Consider the following 15,216-nt stretch of genomic DNA (forward strand, 5'->3'; position numbering starts at 1 on the left):
CAGCTCTGAAGGAGCCCTCAGACTCTCCTGCAGGGCCCCCTGACTATTTCGGTCTGGATATATAGCGGTCTGTTAAATGAGATGGGATTGATCCCTTTGCTCTTCTTCCTGGGAAGTTTTAGAAGTGTAGAGTTCATGCCCATAGTAATAACTATCATTTACTACATGTTTCCTATATGCTGCACACGGTACACAGGTGATTTTACTTAATTGTCATGGTGATCCTATTGGGTAAGGACAATTGCGCCCATTCATCAGAGCAGGAAATTGAGACTTAAAGAAGTTTAATAAACTGCCCAAGCTGGCTGGGAGTGATGGCTCACGCCTGTAATGCAAGCACTTTGGGAGGCCGAGGTGGGTGGATCACCTGAGGTCAGGAGTTCGAGACCAGCCTAGCCAACATGGTGAAACTCCAGCTCTACTAAAAATACAAAAATTAGCCGGGCCTGGTGGTGTGCACCTGTAATCCCAGCTACTCCTGAGGCTGAGGCAGGAGAATCAATCAAACCCAGGAGGCAGAAGTTGTAGTGAACTGAGATCGTGCCACTGCACTCCAGCCTGGCGACAGAGCGAGACTCTAAAAGAAAAAAAAAAAAAATCCAACCAACCAAACAAACAAACAACACCTGCCCAAGCTTATAGAATAAATATGTAGCAGAACCAGAATTCTATCCCAAACCTCAAACACTTAACTCCATTTAACATCTAATTTTCCCACTGTACAAGATGATTTTATCTTTGTTTTTACCTTGATGCCAATATCCCAGGCTTTTTGAGATACTTGGCTGACAATTGTTAAAACACACACTATGAAGTACATACCTTGTATAATAAAGCGGTCTTAGTTACAAGGTTAAGTGATTTTTCAAGAGTCATATTTGAGTCTGAACTCACTCACAACTCTGTCTCACACACAAACATTATTTAGGGTAAAATGATGCACCAGGCATATTTTTAAGTGTAACCAGGCATAACACACCCATCTAAGTAAACATTTGAGTGTATTGTAATTGACTGTGTAATGGGATGTTAAAATAAGATGATCCTTTTGTCTTAGTTTTGGTTGAGGCCTCAAGACAATAGGTGCCAACCACTTCCATGTTCCAAAGCGGTCTCTTTGAAGCTCGTCTCACTATTGCCTGAAGTGGGCTGGGTGGTAGGGGGTGGGGGTAAGGGAGCCACCTGCTCCTCTTCTGCATCTAGGTAGGGGGAAGAGGAGGAAAAATGCCTACAACTTGTCTTTAAGAAATTTTTGCTCTCTGATCTCTGACTCCCTCTCTCAGCTTCTACAACCTCTTGCATGGAGAGGTCATCAGCTAGGGATCTTGGTTCTCAATCAGCTCCTTTGAAAAGCCAGCTTGGATGCCCAGTAACCCAATTTGAAGTGGCTGAGTAGTTGTGTCTCTGGGGCTGATGTCTGCCTCTGTGGACTTGGTGTCTGTCCCATGATTAAGTCCTCTACAGGAGAGGGGAAGAGCTTGTGGCAATCAGGACTCTCTGTGTGACAGAGTGAGCCTGGGGTTGTTTTAGCTCTGGTCTGAGTCAGGTGCATAGAGGGCTGAGGAGCCTAGGCAGAAAGCAGCCAGACAGAGCTTACCAGTTGCCCAAGGGCTGAGAGAGGAACTGTAAACCCCCAGCCAGAACAGATTTATTTCATAACATCTAGGGAACTACAGGTGAGGAACCCCAATGCAGTAGGGGAGGGTATCTTCACAGCACCCATAGACAAGCCCTATGGGAACAAGAAGCAGCTGTAAACTCCTGTGAAGCTCAGGGAACCCGGACGCTGGCTCACAACAGTACCAACTAGTGAGGCCTGTCCCTGCCTCTCACCTTTCTTCCCTGTACCCACTTCAACTCTGGACATGAAGAGACTACCATTGGTGGCCAAGGAGAAGAGCGGTAAAGGCGCAAGGCAGAGAAAGAAAATTCAGTCATGCAGAAAGCAAGCCTGGATGTGGAGGATGAGACTTTAAGCTTGAATATCATCTTTATGTTTTTAAGGATCACCTAGTATTACATACATGTTAATGACTGAATTAAGATTGTTTGGGAGTGGAATATGAACAACGTCTTTTTTTTAAAAAAAATCCTCTGAGCATGGCCTGACAGATTTCATCCAGAGCAGAGGCAAGAACTGCCCCCTAGTGTGTGAGTGAGTGGTAGGTGGTGTCTGGGGGAAATTGAGGCATGTGAGGTTGGCACACTCTGTGTCTGCTTGTCCAAAGCACACCCTTGGGCTTCCCTTTCCTGCTCCTTCAGCTTTCTGCAGACACACTGGCCTCCCAAGCATGGTTCCACTCAGGGCTGTTGCATTTGCTTTTCCTTCTGCCTGGAATGCTCTTCCCTGAGGGACCCACATAGGTTGCCTCCTGGCTTCCTTCATCTCTCTGTTTAACATTCACCAAATCATGCAATGCAAATCATCACCCTGACTGCTCTCTGCATCCTACTTTGCTACTTATATTTTTCACAGCCCATTATCACCACCAGGCCTCTTACTGTATTTGTTTATTATGTGCCCCCAGATTAGGAAAATGGAAATGATTTTGTTCACTCTTCTTCCCAAGCACATGGGATTGGGAATAGCACATGGAGGTGGCCCAAAAAATATTTGCTCCTGCTGTTGTTGAATGTTATCTCTCTTCCCCCAAATTCTTTTTGCCTTTTGGAGTGCAGATTTACTCACTATGTTGTATAAACACGGCCGGTCTGGGCAAGTTAACTTGCACCTTTATGTCCAAAGCATGTTTTCTCTGTCTGGAACAAAAAGAAGCCTGGTGGAGGGAATTCACATAGCATTAAGATGCCAGTGACCTGATCCCTTGGAAACTAGATGTAAGGATCCCCCGAGGGCATAGGTATATATTTTTTTCTTTTTGAATAAGAGAAGAAAGAATGTAGAAACAGAATGCCTTCTCACTATAGCCTGAAGGGAAGTTTTTATGAATTTTACCACACGTCCACACAGAAGTTTAGCCTTTCTCAAACTGAAGGAAAGAATTTGAGAAATGTTTACTAGTGTCTTGTCAATGTAGAGACCCTTATCAGGGAAAGTGATTTGCTGAAGTAGTTTGAGTCATAAGGAAGCATGATTCTTTCTGCGACAAGCTGCTGAGTTAACCTTCCAGTGAAGATAAAGGAAAGGTTTTGGAGACTGGCTACATAGAGGGTTTCATGATGGAGTCTCCTCAGTGTTCCCTCCGGTCGCACCGCCTAACTCCCCCAAGTCAGCTTTTCCCCATCCACCCAAAAAGGAGATTATCCAAGAATGACAGAAATAAAAGCCCTCTTCTCTGACAAAACTTCCCCTGAGAGTTCCTTGCCTCCACGCCTCTCCATTATTATTACTACTGTGTCTCTACCTGCAAGGAGGTACATTTTTTTTTTTAAGGAAATTTCACTTGGCTTGATAATTATGTTTTCAGGGATGGCAAAGACTAATTTGGTGCTGTCACAGAAAAACCAGGACCACGTGTAATTGTTGCCTGGCAGGTTAAAAGTATGACTTTGGAAGTAGACCTCTTGGATTTGAAGCTGAGCTCCATCCCTTACTAGCTGTGTGGCTTCGGACAACTTACTCAACTTATCAGTGCCTTCGTTTTTTTCATCTGTATAATGGTGATGGTAAGAGCCCACCTTATATGTTTGCTGTTAGGGTTAAATGAATTAATATATGAAAAGGGCTTGAACAGTGGGTGGCACATAAGAATAGCTGTGTAAGTGTTAGCAGTTATTATTATTATTATGATTTAATTGAGATAGGGTCTTGCTCTGTCACCCAGGCTGGAGTGCACGATCATAGCTCATTGCAATCTCGAATGCCTGGGCTCAAGTTATCTTCCTGCCTCAGCCTCTTTAGTAACTGGGACTACAGGCGAGCACAGCCATGCCTGGCTAATTTTTTAATTTTTAGTAGGGACAAGGTCTCACTATGTTGCCTGGGCTGGTCTCAAACTCCTGGCCTCAAGCAATTCTCCTGCCTCAGCCACACAAAGTGTTGGGTTCACAGGTATGAGCCACCACACCTGTCCTATTATTATTGTTGTTGTTGTTGGGGTGATGGTTAATCATTATAACATCACCACCACCACTACCGCCACCATCATCATCATCACCACCACCATCTTGCAAAATGCTACGTGTGTTTGAGGGCCAGGAATTTCACTGTCTTCTGCAAACCACAGGGAGATACATTTTAAGACAGTGAGAGGGAGACCTTTTGAGGTTTCTCAGATTACAACCATCACAGAAGTTGTCTCTCTTATTTATTATTTACTGATTGACTAGCTCAGATTCCCTGGATAAAGAGATGGCAACTAGTTTCTAATGATTATATTAATATCACATAATTCCATGAATCTATTTGCTAAACGTATCCAATGAGTTAATGTGTAAAAGTTTGAAGATTATTACAAATAATCTTCACAGCTTATCTGTGTATGTTTCACAGCTTATCTGATTTCTTTATTATAGTCACATATAATTAAAAAAAATTAACTAACATTTGGGTGCTGACAGAGTGCCAGCCACTGATCAAACCTCTTTGCCACAGCTCTGTGGGGTAGGCAGTAATAGTAGACCCATTTTATTGATGAGAAAACTGAGGCCAAGAGACTTTAAGTAACTTGCTAACATTAACACATTGAAAAAGTAACAGAGCTTCCTGCCTAACACCCACAGGACCCATAGCACAGGAAGGGCCATTTTTGCCTTGACCTCACATGTAAGGCTTTAAATTAAGGCATTTGACATTCTTTCCACATGGGGTTATATTGACAGTCACAGAAATACAGCAGAAAACTGAAAAAAGTCTTTCATACAACTTGGACCCACAGTCTCCAGTACACTATGTATATGTGTGTGCATATATATATAGATAGATAGATAGATAGATATAATCTCCTCTAATCATCTTCTGAAGAATATGGAGACATCTATATATATGTGGGTGTGTGTGTATATATATATATATATATATATAAAACCTCCTCTAATTGTCTTGTGAAGAATATAATTATGTTAAATTTCATTTTTCTATACATGTAAGTCTCTGGTTAGGTAAACATGCATATTTAAAATATACCGTAATTTTCATAGCACTATTTCGATACTTCTTCATTTAGCAATGTACAGAGAGTCTCAACAATGAAATTTTCCTGGCCACGTTTTGACACTGGAGAGGTCCCAGTGCATAGAACCATAGGATTGAGAGGGAAGCTTAGAGACTATCTTGTGTAACTTCTTCATTTCGTATGTGATGAAATAGAGATGGAGACATTGAGTAACCTCGCCAATGCACCACGGCTAAATGCCCTTCTACTGACAGACAGGCCCATTGTGTTCTGTCTTGTCCCCACTGCTGCTGATACTTGGCTCACACCTCCAAGTGTTAGCAAGGAGAGGGGAAGTTGCACATGTGAACACAGCATCATGGGAACATGTTAGGGGCCATGAAGTTTTTATTATATAAATGCTTTCTAAAGTAATCTTTTTTTTTTTTCAGTATGTGGGGAATAAAAGATTACATTTCTTCTCTTTTCTTTTTTTTTTTTTTGAGACCAAGTCTCACTTTGTCACCCAGGATGGAGTGTAGTGGCGTGATCTCAGCTCACTGCAACCTCCGCCTCCCAGGTTCAAGTGATTCTCCTGCCTCAGCCTCCCGAGTAGCTGGGATTACAGGCACCCGCCACCATGCCTGGCTAATTTTTGTATTTTTAGTAGAGGTGGGGTTTCACCATGTTGGCCAGGCTGGTCTCGAACTCCTGACCTCAGGTGATCCACCTACCTCGGCCTCCCAAAGTGCTGGGATTACAGGTGTGAGCACTGCGCCAGGCCAAGATTACATTGCTGTAGAAGTTTTGACATTTCAAAACTCCTTTGGAGCTGAGAATCACTATTGACCCTTGTGACCGCCCTGGGAGGGAGGGTGTACAGGCATTGCTATTTCTGTTTTTCCAAGAGGGAAACAAAAGTCAAAAAATGTTATATACATTTTCCAAGGTAATAGGTAGTGGCAGAGCTGTTACTATAATTTAGGACTCCTGGCTTGGTGCATGCAATGAACCATACTGCTTTCCTGTATTCAATGTGTCTTATAGGAATCATAGCTGAGAACCATTCTCAAACCTCATGTATTTTCTCTGAAAGAAACTATTCTTCATGTGATCAGTAACTTGGTGGAAAAGACAGATCTTCTTAACAATATTCATGAATTAAACAGTTTTAGGATAGATATTAAGCATTTCCAATCTTCCTAAGGTATTTTTTCTTTTTTTTTTTTAGTGGTGAGGCATAAGATATATTTAAACGAAGCTTAGTCTGGGAAACCAGCATATTGTAATAAAAAAATGCAAGTCCTTGCAATCTTGTAATTCTTTGTTTAAAGCTTTTTGTACAAAACAGGGTATTTTAATTCAATAAATAAAAGATGGGCACCTCCAGCTCTCCTACCAGCACTAGCTACCACTTGCAGCTAACACACATAGAGAGAAAATACACAAACAAACAGTGTTTGATCCTGCTTTGCTGCAGGGTGTTTTCATCTTTCAAGAGACCAAGGGAAAAACAACCTCAGAACTTTACCACCAAAACTTCCAAATTTATTGCAACACAACGTAATGGCAAAATACTATTTTCTTAGCACACGCAATTTTGAGCAACCACCACAGCCAAGAATGCTTGGTTTTATTTTTACAATAAGTCCAAAGAAAATTTTTAATTCCACTCTTGATTTAGGAATGGCAAAGATGCTGTGGGTTGTTCGGAGCAAACTATCGTGTCTGATTATTCAGTCTTATCCTCTCCCTTTAACCTGTGCTTGAGGCGTTTATTTCATGTTTATACTAGTTGGACACAAATCATACTTAAAAGAGATTTCATATCCTGTCTTCCTGTGAAAAGCTGAGCTACAATGGCAGACTTAACAATGCCAGCCCCTTCTTGGGCTTATCAGTAACAGAAGCATTCAGCCTAAGAAAACACTTTAAGTGTAAACAAGACACAGAATTGCACATCTAGCCACATTCCACTGCAATCTGTCTGAACAGACAGAAGTAGAGATCCACGCGAAATAGTTTCTAAGTTAGCCCATTTCTCCTACTGCTATTCACAATCTTTATAAGCCATTTGCTATATTGCTATTACATTCCACATATTCCAAGCAAAGTTTTTAAAAAAGCAAGATAATAGAGACTTAAATTACTTTAAAATTCTACACAAATGTCATACTTTTCAACTTATTTGTAACCATAATTAAATTGGTTTAAAGAAACAGTAAAAATATTGTTATAATATTAATATCAATGCAGTTTATTTATAATTGATAAATATATACGTATATTACTAGTTGTTTACAAGGATGCCAAGTACTATCCACTTTCATCTCAACTCTCTTGAAACTGAAATTTGTACAGGCTGCTTACTCGGTCAAGGTTTGTATTGTAGTTTCTTAAAGACAAATACATTTCAATAATAATGAATGGAAAGTAACTATATACACTGCTTAGAAATTCATCAGACATACCTTGTTTGAAGAAGGCAATTTTTTTTTCAAAAATTTTTCACCACACAGAATGAATATTCTTTTTCTCTTAGGCTTTTCTGCATCACAAATCCCATCCAAATTATTCTAAGGAAGAAACAGGGAGAGGTCCAAGAACCTTTTCTCTTCTTCTCAGAGGAGCTAATCAAACAGTCCCATCAATCTCTCAGTACTTTGAAAAACACATTTTACACCCCCCCACACACATACACACACACATACTCACACATACTGCTTCTCACACTGGTTTTAGTGCTGAATTAGGCGGTCCTCTTTCAAATTTCCACTCCCACTGCTTTTTTTTTTTTTGGTAAGGATTTCTAAATATTCTTTTGCAGCCCAAAGCACAGACTTTCAGTAAGCAAATTCTACAATTTGACATTCTAAAAAGTAGAGGAGGACCACTTAGATAAAAATGGAAAGTAAAAGATATGTTTTAAAAATTACTTCAGCAGGGGCAATTCAATTTTTTCTTTCTTTTTCAAAAGCTAGTGAATAGCTGGACTGAACTGCACAAAGAAGGAAAACTGTGCAAACACTCTCAAATTTATTCTACTGGACTCCCACTTTTGAATTGAAAATACGTACTTTTTCCTTCATATTAATGCTATTTTTTTGTTTTGTTTTGCTTCAGTCCTTTCTGCGTTTTGGCAAGTTTTATGAAATGACTCAATTATATGCTGGTAGTTACAGGACACAAGATAATCATAGTGGGAAGCAAAACCTGACTCATGTTTAAAAAAAAATACTGATGAATAATCTCACATGAAATCTGCCAGTTTTAGTTATTTATATATTAGTGTCATCAATGAAATCTGAGATTCAGATTCAAAATGTGTATTAATATCACAGCATTAAAAAAAATCAGACCAAAAAAAAGTACATCTGGCAGATCTTGAGATTCCAATGTCCATCAGTGTGGCAGAGCATCTGTTTTCAAGCACAGGAGAAGGTAGCAAAGAGTCATTCCTCCTCCTGCTGGGGAGTGTGCACTCACGCAGCTAGGGAGGAGAACCTTCTTCCATTGGAGAAGCCTCGTGTCCTCATCTGTTGGCCCTGGAACTGCTCCTTATTTAAGATCATTGTTTGACAGATCTTGTGCTCTAAGCCAAGTTATACATGGAGTGGTTGCTGGCACGTCTTCATTGGCTATATAAAATGTGGCCAAGAAGATAGGCTCTCACGGTAAGAAGTCTGTGTTGATTAGGAGTAGCTTTGGCCCAGCTCTCTGATCTAAAGCTCTCAAATGTGACTATGTGAATCTGAGTGGGATTCATCTGCTCAATGCCATCGTGCAGAGATGCATAAGCTTTTTAATGCTGTAAAACATGGTAGCTGAAATTAAATGCCACTTTTTCAGAGGTGAATTAATGAAGAGCCTGATGAAATTCAAAGCTTTTTGATGTATAAAACTTGATAAATGGAATGATTCCATCAATAGGTGAAGCGTAACAAGCTATCTAGACGGATAGTATGTAATTTCTGCACCGGTCTCTGTTTAGTAAATATATCACCATACACTGATCAGGAATCTTTCTCCAATAAAGGAACATGAAGACTAAAAAAAGGGAGATAATGATTTGAATGTTATTTAATCATTTTTACCCTTACTTCTTTTGGTTCCGCAATGAAATTATTTCTCAATCCTCTTTATTCCTCCACTAAATTCTGAGCCCAGGTTCTTTGGTGGTAAGGATGATAATGCTGTAACACTGTGGATGCCCTGTCCCACAATTTGAATTAGGGCAGGTTCAGATGAAATGGCAGCCTAAGCATAATTCATAATCACATTATTACTAATACTACCAATAATAATGCTGCCGGACTTGGTGGCTCAAGCCTATAATCCCAGCACTTTGGGAGGCCGAGGCGGGCAGATCACCTAAAGTCAGGAGTTCAAGACCAGCCTGCCCAACATGGTGAAACCCCGTCTCTACTAAAAATACAAAAATTAGCCAGGCGTGTGATGGCGGGTGCCTGTAATCCCAGCTACTCGGGAGGCTGAGGCAGGAGAATTGCTTGAACCTGGGAGGTGGAGGTTGCAGTGAGCTGAGATCGCGCCACTGCTCTCCAGCCTGGTTGACAGAGCAAGACTTGGTCTCAAAAAAAAAAAAAAAAAAAAATAATAATAATGCTAATTGCTGTTTATCAAATACTTACTTTTACTAAGGACAGCAACCCTGTACATATATCATTACATTTAATATTTAGAAGAATGTAGAAGGATTAGTAGTATAATCTCCATTCTATAGATAAGAGAACTGAGGCCCAAAGAGATTAAGCAACTTTCCAAGGGTCATGCAGCCAGTAAGGCAAGATATTGGATTCAAATCCAAGGCTTCTTGACTCCAAAGCAATGGTGCTATATTAAGACTTAGAGCTTCTTTTCTTTTACTATAATAGTTTAACTTGTTTTCTTATGGTAAATAAGGCAAAATCAAATATAAATGTATTGAAAAGCATATGAAGAGATGCTCACTTGCGGTGATGAAGAATTTTGGAAATAGATAGTCGTGATGGTTGCACAATACTATAAATGTAATTACTGCTACTGTGTTGTACACTTAAACATGGAAAAAATGGCAAATTTTATTACATTTTTTACCACAGTTAAAAATGGTAAAAAAGGAGCCATTCCCTTTTAAAAAACAATGAAATATCATCTTGTTTTCGTCTTCTTGGCAAAAATTAGAAATCTGAACAAAGATCATGGCAGACATGCCATGACCATGATGAGCTGCTACTGGTGAAGACAAATGTGGCTATTCTAGAGGAAAATCCAGAAGTGCTTGGATGAATTACCTGTGTACTCCAGGATCCATCCACCTCTTTCTGGGGGTATATTCGTCAGTGAGCTTCTCACACAGGGCCACTAGAAGTCCATTGCCAGAGAATTCATGAGTTAAGTATGGGAGAAGCACACCATGAAGTACTGTTCAGAAGCTGGAAGCAAAGGCCTAGAGCCCTTGTACCTGCTGTCTCCGAAGTATTCTCTCGGATATCTGCATGGCTCACATGCTCACCGTCTTAAAATCTAGGCTCAAATGTTACCTCTTGAGTGAGCCCTTTCCTGGCTGTCCTGTTTAAAATGGCAGCCACATCCCAAGCCTTTCCTTTTCCTCTTCCCTGTTTTATTCTTCTCTCTAGTACTTATTGTCCTTTAATAATATTTACTACTTGATTTTTTTTTTTTTTTGAGGCGGAGTCTCGCTCTGTCGCCCAGGCTGGAGTGCAGTAGGCAATCTCGGCTCACTGCAAGCTCCGCCTCCCAGGTTCACGCCATTCTCCTGCCTCAGCCTCCCCAGTAGCTGGGACCACAGGCGCCCGCCATCGCGCTCCGCTAATTTCTTGTGTTTTTAGCAGAGACGGGGTTTCACCATGGTGTTAGCCAGGATGGTCTCGATCTCCTGACCTCGTGATCCGCCCGCCTCGGCCTCCCAAAGTGTTGGGATTACAGGCGTGAGCCACGGCGCCTGGCCCTACTACTTGATTTTTAAATCGAGCATCCCCCTTTAGAAAATAGGATCCAGGAAGGCAGGAGTTTTTATCTGCTTTGATCAGTGATGCATTCCTAGCCCTTGAAGCCAACACATAATAGGGCATACAATAAGTATTAACTAAAAAATGATTGAAAATACATTAGAATGGCTGCCTATGGGAAAATAGGATGGGAATGGAGAATTGGGATAAAATGGAATAAAAAATATTAAGGCAAAAGTCCTGGGGCCTTGCATGGACCACCAGTGATGGTGCCAGGAATGGAATCAACCCTCCATCCCAGACGTCTGGCAGCAACAAAAACACTTACAACAAAATCAATCAAGGTGGTGGCCTTGGGGAAATCTTTTATCTTTTTAAAGTTAAACAAGATCACAACTTCCTGGTAAGTGGCCTTGAGCTTGCTACTTGGCATAAACTGAACTATATTATTTCAAGTTGAGAACAAGAATTGTGATGTTCAGTTTTTCCTGCTATTACTACTTAAAATTCTGTTTTACTTATAAATCACCTAGGGTTGCTTGAATGCATCAGTTCTTTCTTAAATAACTGTTTATCACCACATAAACTTAGTATCCCAGTCTTGTATTGTATCCAGTAAAAAAACTCAAATCTCTTTTAGAACATTTGCTATTAAAAGCTTTTATTATTGTCATAAACATTGAACTTGATGACTCTTTAATATACTGCCTCATTTTTTTCTTCAGTACAGAGACAGAATGTGGAGAAATCAATGCATTCTTCATATCACAAATCCATTCTTTTATGTGACTTTTAAAAATTCAGTGTGGCAATTTAAGAGTCTAAGTAATGAGATAGTCTTTTCAGACACTCCTGATACTTTTACTGTGTGCAGGTATAAAACACAAGAGTTACAGCTTTCATAACACAAGCTCACTTAAATGTCTAAGGCAACATCATCTTTGATGCTGCATCAATATTTCATAGAAATGTGATTTGCCTTGAACGCTTCTACAACAGTTTTGAGACTGTTTTCTCCCTGCACTTTGGCAGATGTTTACTGCAAGCATCCATCAGTTGTTATTTCAGTTTCCTGGACGCTGCTGAATATGACTGCTAAGTATACATGTTTTGTGTAGTTTCAGTGTGAATGGGAAATTTGCCAATGTAATTTGTTTTTGTTAAATGTACACTATCACCATCCAAAGAGATTTTGCTGAGCAATGTAAAAAAAGCCTCCAAAACTGGAATGAAGAGTTTCTTAAGAATATGTCAGGGAGAAAAACATGATTATTAGATAGGAGTCATTGATTACTACGTAAAAGGTAGGCTCTGAGAAGAGCAAATGATGAACCTGTAGAATTCATTTTCTTTAGGCTATGGATGTCAGAAAGATCACTACTCTCAAATGCTTCCCTGAAAGAAATGAGCTGGAACCACTGTATCAAGTATTAGACAATACCTACAATATTCTAGGCCAAACTAACAAAAAATGAATGTGGGTAAGTCACGTCATTGTAAGAATATAAAAGAGATTAAAAGACCTAAAGGATGACACTGGGAGCTGGAAGCTATTTTGTAGATCCTACACTACAGAGCGTTGCTGGTCTGGCAGATTAGAAAAATACAAAAGTGCCTTATACAAAAACGAGGGCTCAAAATGGTGGGCAGGAGATTATAGGCCTTATATCTCCCTATTATGCCAAATAAGCAGATGAAGGCCAAAATAAAACATTGGTTCACAGAACACTGGTCAGCTGGGGCTCTGCTGATCTAAGCTGTTCTGTGCTGTGTGACTCTGCTTCCCATTATATGTCTATGGGTTGGCTGGGGAACCTCTGCTCTACATGTGTTTATTTTGTTGTCCATGCTGCTTGGACAGCAGCTATACAGGAGAAGATCTCATGGCAATGGCAAAGTCTTAAGGGGGTAATGGAAAATATGTGAGGTTTCATAAGGTCTAGTCTTAGAATTGGCACACTATTATTTCTGGTCCATTCCACTGGCCAAAGTAAGTTCCATGACCAAGCCCAAAGTCAAGGGGTGGGGAACTAGGCTGCCCATAAAGAAGCTATGGTAAGAGTGTGAACGAAGAGGGAATGAAGAATTAGGACGAATAATTCAACTTACCCCACCATCTCTCTCCTTTCAACCTTTCTGTATCCTTACATTTTAGTTGTATATCTTGTAAATAACATTCAACAGGATTTATAAAAAAAAACTGTTTGTCAATCTCTGCATTTTATTGGGTAAATTTAATCTATTTTTATTATGATTACTGATACAGTTGGTTGCATTTATGTACCTTATTTGTATTTTTTATTTACTCTCTTTATCTTTGTTTATTTTCTTCTTCTGCTTTTTGCTAGATTAATGAAGTTTTCTATGTTTCCTCGTCTCCCTACCTGCAATGCTGTTTTTGGAATCTACAGATTGTATTTCTAAACTTTTAACATCTACCTTTTAAATTTTAATCTATATATGCCACTGTAATTTTTTGAAGTTTAAAGTTATTTATTATTTTTACTCCTCTCTTAAACTTGAAAAGAATCTTAGGCCACTTTAACTAGGTTCTCTGCATCTTGTCCTATTGTTAATAATTTTAGTGTTACCTTTTTAAAACACAAAATTAGATTGTTATTGCTAGTATTATTTTTTAAAAGGGTTTTCACAATTAATATATTGGCATATTTTATCAGTGTGCATTTTTGCCATTGTGTCTTTTTTCCCATGCCTTCCTTATAAATTTAGATTGCCTCTTTATTGAAAACATTCAAGAAAATAAGAAATGATGGGTACTTTAACTTAATAAAGTATATATGCCTTAGTCATAAAATCCATCATCTTACTTAATGGGAAAACTCTAGAGGCATTTCCACTAACATCAGGAATTCAACAAGGATAACCACTCTATCTACTACTATTCAACATTGTGTTAAAAACATTAGCCAGTGCAACTTGACAAGAAAAATCCATTAAAGGAAAAAGAATTAGTAAAGAAGGAATAATGTTATCTCTATTTACAGATATGTAAATAGATGTGTGTGTGTGTGTGTGTCTGTCTGTCTCTTAGTTCTGCTTATTGAAAAGGCCTAGAATCAATGAAACCTCACTGCCAATGAGCACACACAGTATTAAGAGCTTGGTTTCTAATATTCTTTGATAAATAGAATCAGAGCTCCTTGAAAAATAGCTGATTCTAGAACTGGGGATGGGAAATCACAAGTGTGCCTGGAACATTTTGGAGCCAAAAAGCAGGAAATGCTCAAAAGATAATGGTAATGCCAAAAGGAAACAGGAGCTAACTTGAAGTAGCTCTCAGCCAAATCTGGGACAATTTGAACAAAGTAAATAATATCAATGAATTACAACACAGTGAGATAATATTTTATGGGTCTATACTGACACAAATAATAAATAAATAAATAGGGAGAAGGAATAACTCTTCATTACAAAAGAATTCCAATTAATAAATATTAGTTGGAATAAAGAATAATGAAAGAAATAATACTGGTAGAAGAGCAAATAATAGAAATAGAAAACTATTGTTTGGCAAAAAACAAAGTAGTGGGTAAAAAGATGATAAGAAACAGGACATTTATGTAGTCTCAAAGTATCTCCCCTAAAAGATATTTGTTAACTAAATAGGGAAAAATAGTGTCTTTACAGTGGAGAAACCTGGAGAAACCAAGTGATCACAATTGACATCGTGAGTAATTAGACAAATTGACATCATGTGCCTCCTTAGATGATGCACGGAGAACAGTACAACATCATTTCTGTGGTGTTCTTGCCAAAAATACATAACCGATTTTAATTATGAGGAAACACCCGACAAACACAAATAGAGAAACAGTCTCTACATTAACTGGCTAGTACTTTTCAAGAACGTCCAAGTCATGAAAGACAAAGACCAGTGGATTATTACAGATTAGAGAAGACTAAGGAGATACTGTGTCCGGAATTGGTGGGTTCTTGGTCTCACTGACTTCAAGAATGAAGCTGCGGACCCTCGCGGTGACTGTTACAGCTCTTAAGGTGGTGCGTCAGGAGTTTGTTCCTTCTGATATTTAGATGTGTTCGGAGTTTCTTCCTTATGGTGGGTTCGTGGTTTTGCTGGCTCAGGAGTGAAGCTGCAGACCTTCGCGGTGAGTGTTACAGCTCTTAAAGCAGCGCGTCTCGAGTTGTTCCTCACGGTGAACTCCTGGTCTCGC

The 15,216-nt window shown here is 39.4% G+C and overlaps 1 protein-coding gene across 3 annotated transcripts in view; it reads right to left on the minus strand.

The window, feature by feature from the left end:
• Positions 1-15,216, minus strand: part of VIT (vitrin) — a 148,376-nt gene that overhangs the window by 110,547 nt on the left and 22,613 nt on the right. Inside the window, exon 2 of one of the 3 annotated variants that reach the window (XM_054474893.2) lies at positions 7,526-7,630. The gene's annotated coding sequence lies outside the window, so the exon portion shown is untranslated. Of the gene's footprint in view, positions 1-7,525; positions 7,801-15,216 lie in introns of those variants that run through there. The other 2 variants (XM_054474894.2, XM_063648816.1) reach the window with 2 other exon arrangements.

Source organism: Pongo pygmaeus, chromosome 12 (assembly GCF_028885625.2).
Source record: "Pongo pygmaeus isolate AG05252 chromosome 12, NHGRI_mPonPyg2-v2.0_pri, whole genome shotgun sequence".
NCBI classification, from domain to species: domain Eukaryota; kingdom Metazoa; phylum Chordata; class Mammalia; order Primates; family Hominidae; genus Pongo; species Pongo pygmaeus.